Below are 8349 nucleotides of genomic sequence, written 5' to 3'. Positions count from 1 at the left end.
GATAGCACTTCTGTCTCTGTCACCAGGCCTGGTTCTGAGTACATTAACCATTCATTTAATCCTCACAACAACCTATTGAGAGTCCAAGTTGTAGATGAAAAAATTGAGTGTGGTAGTTAGATTTAGCTGTCATCTTGGCTACGTGAAGGTCTATTTCTGTGAACATGAGCCGATGGCATGTGAACCTCATCTCTTGTTGATTATACCTGCAATCGGCTAGGAGGCGTGCCTGCTGCAATGAATGCTGTTTGATTTAATTGGCTGGTGATTAAATGAGAGAGTGTTAGCAAGTGTTTTCTTTTGAAACAATTTATTATTTAAATTATGTTTCAAGTTACAGAACTTCTGAAACACATCTATCAAGTGTTGTATATCTCCTAATCTAGCTCCAAATCCTTACTGAGTAAGTAATTTGTAGAGGTCAGCAAAAATCAATATAATTCATTAGTGGTATATATTTCATAAATGTGCAGATTAACGAGCCAGCTCTGCATGGTTGGCATAACCAGTCTCTAGTTCTTTGGAAGCCACTTTTGCAGTGATGTGAACTCTTTTGGATGAAGACACTCTGCAGAAGAGGGTCCAGGCTTTGGAGTCAGTCGGATTTGGGTCAAATCCAGCCTAACACTTACTAGCTGAGTGACCTTAGGTAACCTGTATAACTTCCCATGAAGAAAATTACTTATAGGGTTGTCATGAGATTAAATGAGGTGATGTGTCAAGAGCACTCAGCACTCAGGCCCCCAGTAAAATTTAGTTACTCTTCCTTTATTAGTATTTTTTTCAGTGGATCAAGAGCTAAACTAGCCTTAAAATTGTGCCTAAAAACTTCTATCTCCCATGCTTTTGTCATTTACAAAAATATTGACTGCTTCTCAAGGCTATTAACATAAAATAAAATTAACTTTGGTGTATACTGATACATATTTTTAAAATTGATTTAACTTACTTCCCTAGGTCCCAAATCTTCTCTAACTGGAGTCTGCATTGACAATGCATATTGCCAATTACCACTTAAAAATAAAAAGTTTCCTGAGGGGTTAAATATGGTCCAGAATTAACATAATGGTTTCTTTCAGTATCCCAACTATCTCTTGTTCAATTGCTGGGTTCAGATAGAGACAGGAGAGTAATCGTGGTAACTTCGTGGCCAGGAAATTATCAACCAAAATTAAAAGAAAGTGTCAAGGTAGGACATGAGATTTTTTTGGTTTGTCCAGAGAGATGCCCTGATGAATCCCAGAGTGATTTGATCAGTGAGTGGAAAAGTATTTGCAAAGTCCCCTTCGGGGAATGGTGAGAACGGGGGGAAATTCACCCTCCCCAAGTTGAATTCTTGATATTCTCACAAGCAGTGTGGACAACCAAAGCTATAGGCTGAGCCCCCAGTCTGGGGGGTTGTTCATATGAAACTGAACCCCACAAAGGATAGGTCAAGCCTACTTAAAATTAGGCCTAAGAGTCACCCCCAAGAGAACCTCTTTTGTTGCTTAGATGTGGCCTTTCTCTCCAGCCAACACAATAAGCAAACTTACCACCCTCTCTGTGTCTACGTGGGACATGACTCCCAGGGGTGCCGACCTTCCTAGCAACGTGGGACAGAAATCCCAAAATGAGCTGAGACTCAGAATCAAGGGATTGAGAAAACCTTCTCGACCAAAGGGGGGAAGAGTGAAATGAGACAAAATGTCAATGGCTGAGAGATTCCAAACAGAGTCGACAGGTTATCCTGGAGGTTATTCTTACGCATTAAGTAGATATCACCTTGTTATCCAAGATGTAATGGGGAGGCTGGAGGGAACTGCCTGAAAATGTAGAGCTGTGTTCCAGTAGCCATGTTTCTTGAAGATGATTGTGTAATGATATAGCTTTCACAATGTGACTGTGTGATTGTGAAAACCTTGGGTCTGATGCTCCTTTTATCTACCTTGTCAACAGACAAGTAGAACATAGAAAATAAAAATAAATAATGGGGGAACAAATGTTAAAATAAATTTAGTTTGAAACGCTAGTGATCAATGAAAGGGAGGGGTAAGGGGTATGGTATGTATAATATTTTTTCTGTTTTGTTTTATTTCTTTTTCTGTTGTCTTTTTATTTCTTTTTCTGAATTGATACAAATATTCTAAGAAATGATCAAGATGATGAATATACAACTATGTGATGATATTGTAAATTACTGATTATATATGTAGAACAGAATGAGCATATGTTAGGAATATTTGTGTTTCTTTCCTGTAATTTTTTTTTTTTTACATGGGCAGGCACCGGGAATCGAACCCAGCTCCTCTGGCATCGCAGGCAAGCATTCCTGCCTGCTGAGCCACTGTGGCCCACCCATCCTGTAATTTTTTTTTTTTTTGTATTTTTTTTATTAATTAAAAAAAGAATTAACAAAACAATTAGAAATCATTCCAATCTACATGTACAATCAGTAATTCTTAATAACATCACATAGTTGCATATTCATCATTTCTTAGTACATTTGCATCGATTTAGAAAAAGAAATAAAAAGACAACAGAATAAGAATTAAAACAATAATAGAAAGAAAAAAAAACAAAAAAAACAAAAACAAAAAACCTATACCTCACATGCAGCTTCATTCAGTGTTTTAACATAATTGCATTACAATTGGGTAGTATTGTGCTGTCCATTTCTGAGCTTTTATATCCAGTCCCGTTGTACCGTCTGTATCCCTTCATCTCCAATTATCCCTTCTCTTTTTTTTTTTTTTTAATTAACGGAAAAAAAGAAATTAACCCAACATTTAGAGATCATACCATTCTACAGATGCAATCATTAATTCTTAACATCATCACATAGATGCATGATCATCATTTCTTAGTACATTTGCATTGGTTTAGAAGAACTAGCAACATAACCGAAAAAGATATAGAATGTTAATATAGAGAAAAAAATAAAAGTAATAATAGTAAAATCAAAACAAAACAAAACAAAACAAAACAAAAACCTATAGCTCAGATGCAGCTTCATTCAGTGTTTTAACATGATTACTTTACAATTAGGTATTATTGTGCTGTCCATTTTTGAGTTTTTGTATCTAGTCCTGTTGCACAGTCTGTATCCCTTCAGCTTCAATTACCCATTGTCTTACCCTGTTTCTAACTCCTGCTGAACTCTGTTACCAATGACATATTTCAAGTTTATTCTCGAATGTCCGTTCACATCAGTGGGACCATACAGTATTTGTCCTTTAGTTTTTGGCTAGACTCACTCAGCATAATGTTCTCTAGGTCCATCCATGTTATTACATGGTTCATAAGTTTATCTTGTCTTAAAGCTGCATAATATTCCATCGTATGTATATACCACAGTTTGTTTAGCCACTCTTCTGTTGATGGAGATTTTGGCTGTTTCCATCTCTTTGCAATTGTAAATAACGCTGCTATAAACGTTGGTGTGCAAATGTCCGTTTGCGTCTTTGCCCTTAAGTCCTTTGAGTAGATACCTAGCAATGGTATTGCTGGGTCGTATGGCAATTCTATATTCAGCTTTTTGAGGAACCGCCAAACTGCCTTCCACAGTGGTTGCACCCTTTGACATTCCCACCAACAGTGGATAAGTGTGCCTCTTTCTCCGCATCCTCTCCAGCACTTGTCATTTTCTGTTTTGTTGATAATGGCCATTCTGGTGGGTGTGAGATGATATCTCATTGTGGTTTTGAGTTGCATTTCTCTAATGGCCAGGGACATTGAGCATCTCTTCATGTGCCTCTTGGCCATCCGTATTTCCTCTTCTGAGAGGTGTCTGTTCAAGTCTTTTTCCCATTTTGTAATTGGGTTGGCTGTCTTTTTGTTGTTGAGATGAACAATCTCTTTATAAATTCTGGATCTGTAATTTTTTTTAATTAATAAAAAATTTTTTTAAAACGTTCATACCCACAATTGGGTGTGTCACATCTCTGTGGAGACAATCTAATCAAACTTCCAACCTACCATACTGAATAGGGATTAAAAGAAATAGCTGCCTCCACAAGATGGATTAAAACATAGCTTTTCTAGTATTAGTGGCTGAGAGAGCTCAAATAGAGTAGAAAAGCTACTGTGGAGGTCACTCTCACACAGGCTTCAGTTAGACATTGTTACCTATCATAACTTGCCAAACCTCAGTCAAAAGCCTTCTAGCCAATCCTAAAGAACACCCAGGGCAATATATAAGATTCTACAAAGTTTCCATGCACAAGGGTGACTTTCCAGAAATCTACACCCTCCAAATGGTCCTGGACCAGATAAGTCCCGAAACCATAGAGGGCCCAGCCTCTCCAGAACATCAACCAGTTCCATCCGCCTACCCCATATTATCATCAGCTCCTTCCAACATGAAAAAGTCAAAATGGCCATAACCCAAATCTCCCTAAAGAGTGGGATAGAAAGATTAGAGGTGATGGTGGATTTATACAGAGAAGTTTGGGTTTAACAAACAAATATCACTGCTGAATCATTAAATTGATATTTCTTTTATTCTCCAGTATCTTAGAGCAGCTAGAAGTAAACACCTAAAATTGTGGAATTGTAACCCATAACAAAGTCTGAAGTCTGTTTTACAACTAATTGTTGTGCTGTGCTTTGAAATTTATTGCATTTATATATATATGTTATTTTTCACACAAAAAAAGTCAATTGTGATGATAAATATTCCTTCTAGCCTCCTATATGCTCGAGCAGCTAGAAGGCAAAGTCTTAGAGGATCATATCGTAGCCCATTTCAAACTCTGGGATCTGTCCTGTAACTGCTTGTTAAAGAGTGCTTTGAATACTATTGCTTTTTTCTTTCTTTGCTTTGTATATGTTATATTATACAATTTTTAAAAATAATAAATAATTTTTTAAAACATGGCTTTTCTAGGGCACATAATCCTTTCAAACTGGCACAGTTACATTCACTCTCAAATTCGGGCTGAACAAAACTTGTGTGATTGTTTCATGGTCCTGAGAATCCTCAGAAATAAACCCACTATATTTTGATAATGAGCTTTCTGTCTATGAAGAATGGAGTCACTGGAGTTAACCAAATATTTTCAACTACAAAGGCATAATTTTTCAAGCAGGTGGCCGGGTACAAGCCACTTCATTTTATTTGCCATGTCACAGCCCTCACCTCTAGGGGACTGTTTTTTGTTTTTTTCTGTAACAAGGATTTGGAAAAGGATAATGAATTTTCTTCTGCAATAGATCACCTTGTGTAGTTTATTTGGGCTTTTCACAGTTTGTTCAACTATTCTGTTTATGCCAGCAGCCAATTGTTTTGGAGATTTCTTAACCTCCTTCATGTTCTTATTAGTGAAATTAGAGATCCTTTTTCTAGGAAGATCAATGGAATGATCCTAAAAAACATTACAAAAGTTCTGTTTTTTAACAGTGTGGGTTTCAGATGCTGTACTCTCTTAAATCCCACCACCTCGTGATATCCCGGAGCCTCATTTCAGCTCTCGTGCTGATGATGACCTGCACAGAGCAGCTTAAAGTGCCCCTCTGGCCCCGGGCAGGCCCCACTCAGAGCCAAATGCGGTTGCATGTGAGGCCACCAGGATTCTGAGTTTGTTTTTCATTTAAGTAATTTACTTTCTGATTATATAGCATACTATTAAAAACAAATTAAGAGAGCGTGCACAAGTAGTTTAGTAGTAGAATGCTAGCCTTCCAAGTGGGAGACCCAGGTTCGACTCCTGAATCATGCTACTCCCCCCAGAAAAAATTAAGAGGAAGAGGAAGCAGCTTTGGCAAAGATATGGATGAAGGCACAGAAGCCCATCACCTGGTTGGGAAAAAAAAATCCTGCAAATATGTCTTTATATCTTGTAGACCTAAAAGAAGACAAAGTAATTCAGGCTTAAGCTGCCTTTTCTGCAAACCCTGCCAACCCAGCAGCTTCTGCTCCCATTGTTCAAGATGGAAGTTCTCTAGACAAAACTCAATACATGGGCCTGAGTCTAAATGGAGAAGAAATATGTGCAAATATGGCCATGGTCCCTGGAGAACCAATGCAGGGGTTGGTCGTAAAATATTCCAGTGTGAACAATATAGTGGCTCCAGTAACTGGTAATGATGTTGGAATTCAAAGAGCAGAAATTAAGCAAGGAATTCATGAATTTATTTTCTGTAAGGATCAAGATAGAAAAATTGGCCTGAGGCTTAAATCAGTAGATAATCATGTATTTATCCAGCTAGTCCAAGCTAATTTTCTAGTATCTTAGGTCTGAGATAGGTTGGTCTGAGATTTGGTAGTCAAGAATTTCAGATCAATGGTGAAAACTGTGCAGGCTGGTGCTCTTAAAGCACACAAAGTGGTCAAACAGGTTTTTGGGGAAAAGATTACCATGACCGTTCATGACAGGGCCTTTGAACAGACTGTTACCATGCATACAGATAGTACTGGACATGTTGGCTTCATCTTCAAAAATGGGAAAAAATAACATTCACAGTGAAAAATAGCTCTGTAGCCAAAAACAGTCTTCTCATGGAACACAACAGCTATGAAATCAATAGACAGAATGTCATTGGATTGAAGGACTCTCAAATTGCAGACATACTGTTGACCTCTGGGACTGTAGTTTCTATAGCAATCATGCCTGCTCTTATCTTTGACTCTATCATTAAACGGATGGCACTAAACATTATGAAGAGCCTGATGGATCACACCATTCCTGAGGTTTAAAGGTCAAGACGTAATGAAACCTAGCTGAGCTACTCCACTGCAGTTTACTTCTTCAGCAACTTCTGTATTATGCACATGAAGCTTTCCAAGAGCCAAGGTGCATATGCTGCATGGAGCCCTCTCTATCTTACACAGGGCTGGAAATCTCACTGTAAGATCGGATGTTTGTACAAACATCAGGATAGATGTAACCTTATCCAGGTCTTATAGATGTGGAACTTTTCGAAGATGCACAGACTTTCATAGAATAGTTCATGCTGAAAACTTTATGTTTTCAACAAGCCATTATGATTTAGATGACTGATGTTGTGTTGGAATCAGTTACCTTTATACAGTGGGTGCTGATCCTATTACTTTATTTCTGTGGTAGACTGCATTTTTAATGTGATGCCATATTACATTTAGAATGATTGCCTTTGATAGTTTTTTTCCTAGTTCTGTTTGTGTGGGTATGTATATGTGTAAGAGGCCAGTTGGGTGACACTGGCTTCATTCCATTTGAGCATTATACAATATGTGTAAATTGCAAAAAATTGTTATGATTATCACCAACGCCCTTCATTTAATATGCTTGAACGGTCACCTTATACATGTTAATTAAGCATCTAGAATAAAAGCCAGAATATAATTAAGTACTGCCTTTGTAAAATACAAAATATAGTTCTATACTAAACTGAAACATAAACTAACCTTTAACAGTGTAATGGTACTTACTGAGCTATAGCATAACTATTTAGTTTTATTTGAGATTTTCTAGTCATTGCATAATGGAAACTTCTCTCTTCTAAAACTTACTTATCTTACTTTGAGAAATAATCACTATGTATTCTGGCATTCTTACGTTATCATTATACAAACTAGCTACTTTGGAACTGTCTTAGAATGTTATCATTGTTCCATTTCCTGACTCCTGCCTGCAAACGAAATGGCAATAACACTTTATCCTGATATTTTTGTTTTATGCTTTTACCAAATACATATGTATAAATAAAAGTTAAATTTCAAAACAAAACAAATTAAGTCACTGAAAACGTAAGCCTTTCTTATTCCTACCCTTGGTTGAAAGCATAGCTAAGAAAACAATGAGAAACTTTTGATAGAGCAGCTAAGGGTGATGTTTACATCTTTAACAATTATTACTGATAAAACTCCTTAGCTGAGTGATGCTTGGAGTGGGAGAGTGGAACTTGTATACTCATTTATTGTTAGGTAAGGACCTTGAAAAGCTATCTGAAATAGAAAAGCAGTTGAGCAAGGAAAAAATTTCTTGGCATCTGACTCAATCTTGACTGATTGTTAAAAGCACCAGACAATAAACTTGTTAATCTGAATGATGGGGGGAAAACGAGTTTTGGAAGCTGAGCCTCTGCCTGCTTTGGACAACTTTAACACCCTGGAGTTTAATTTGTTTCAAACTGTTGGATAGAAGTGGAATTTTTTTTCTAATACTATACTTCAAAATCTACAAGCTTCTTATTAACTCCCTGAAGAACTGTACCTATTTATCTCACTTTGCGCCTAGCTTCAGTGAGATTTCTCTAAGGAATTCAGAAAGCCAATAGGAAACGGTGGGCTATGACTTCAGAATTCAAATAGGCTTATTTTCTGCAAGCAAATCCGTCTTCCTTGACTCTTTCTCATACAAAAAGCAATAAAGCCATCAAAACACCAAA

General features: G+C 37.1%; 2 pseudogenes; one reads left to right on the top strand and one right to left on the bottom strand.

Moving 5' to 3' along the window:
• Positions 1 to 4881: 4881 nt before the first annotated feature.
• LOC143681064 (KATNB1-like protein 1 pseudogene) lies at positions 4882 to 5696 on the bottom strand (annotated as a pseudogene).
• Positions 5697 to 5804: 108 nt separating this feature from the next.
• LOC143685612 (syntenin-1-like) lies at positions 5805 to 6676 on the top strand (annotated as a pseudogene).
• The last annotated feature ends 1673 nt before the right edge of the window (positions 6677 to 8349 follow it).

The sequence above is a fragment of the Tamandua tetradactyla genome, chromosome 1 (assembly GCF_023851605.1).
Source record: "Tamandua tetradactyla isolate mTamTet1 chromosome 1, mTamTet1.pri, whole genome shotgun sequence".
Lineage (NCBI taxonomy): Eukaryota > Metazoa > Chordata > Mammalia > Pilosa > Myrmecophagidae > Tamandua > Tamandua tetradactyla.
Note: the sequence above shows the minus strand (reverse complement) of the source record. Positions and strands in the feature narration are given on the sequence as shown.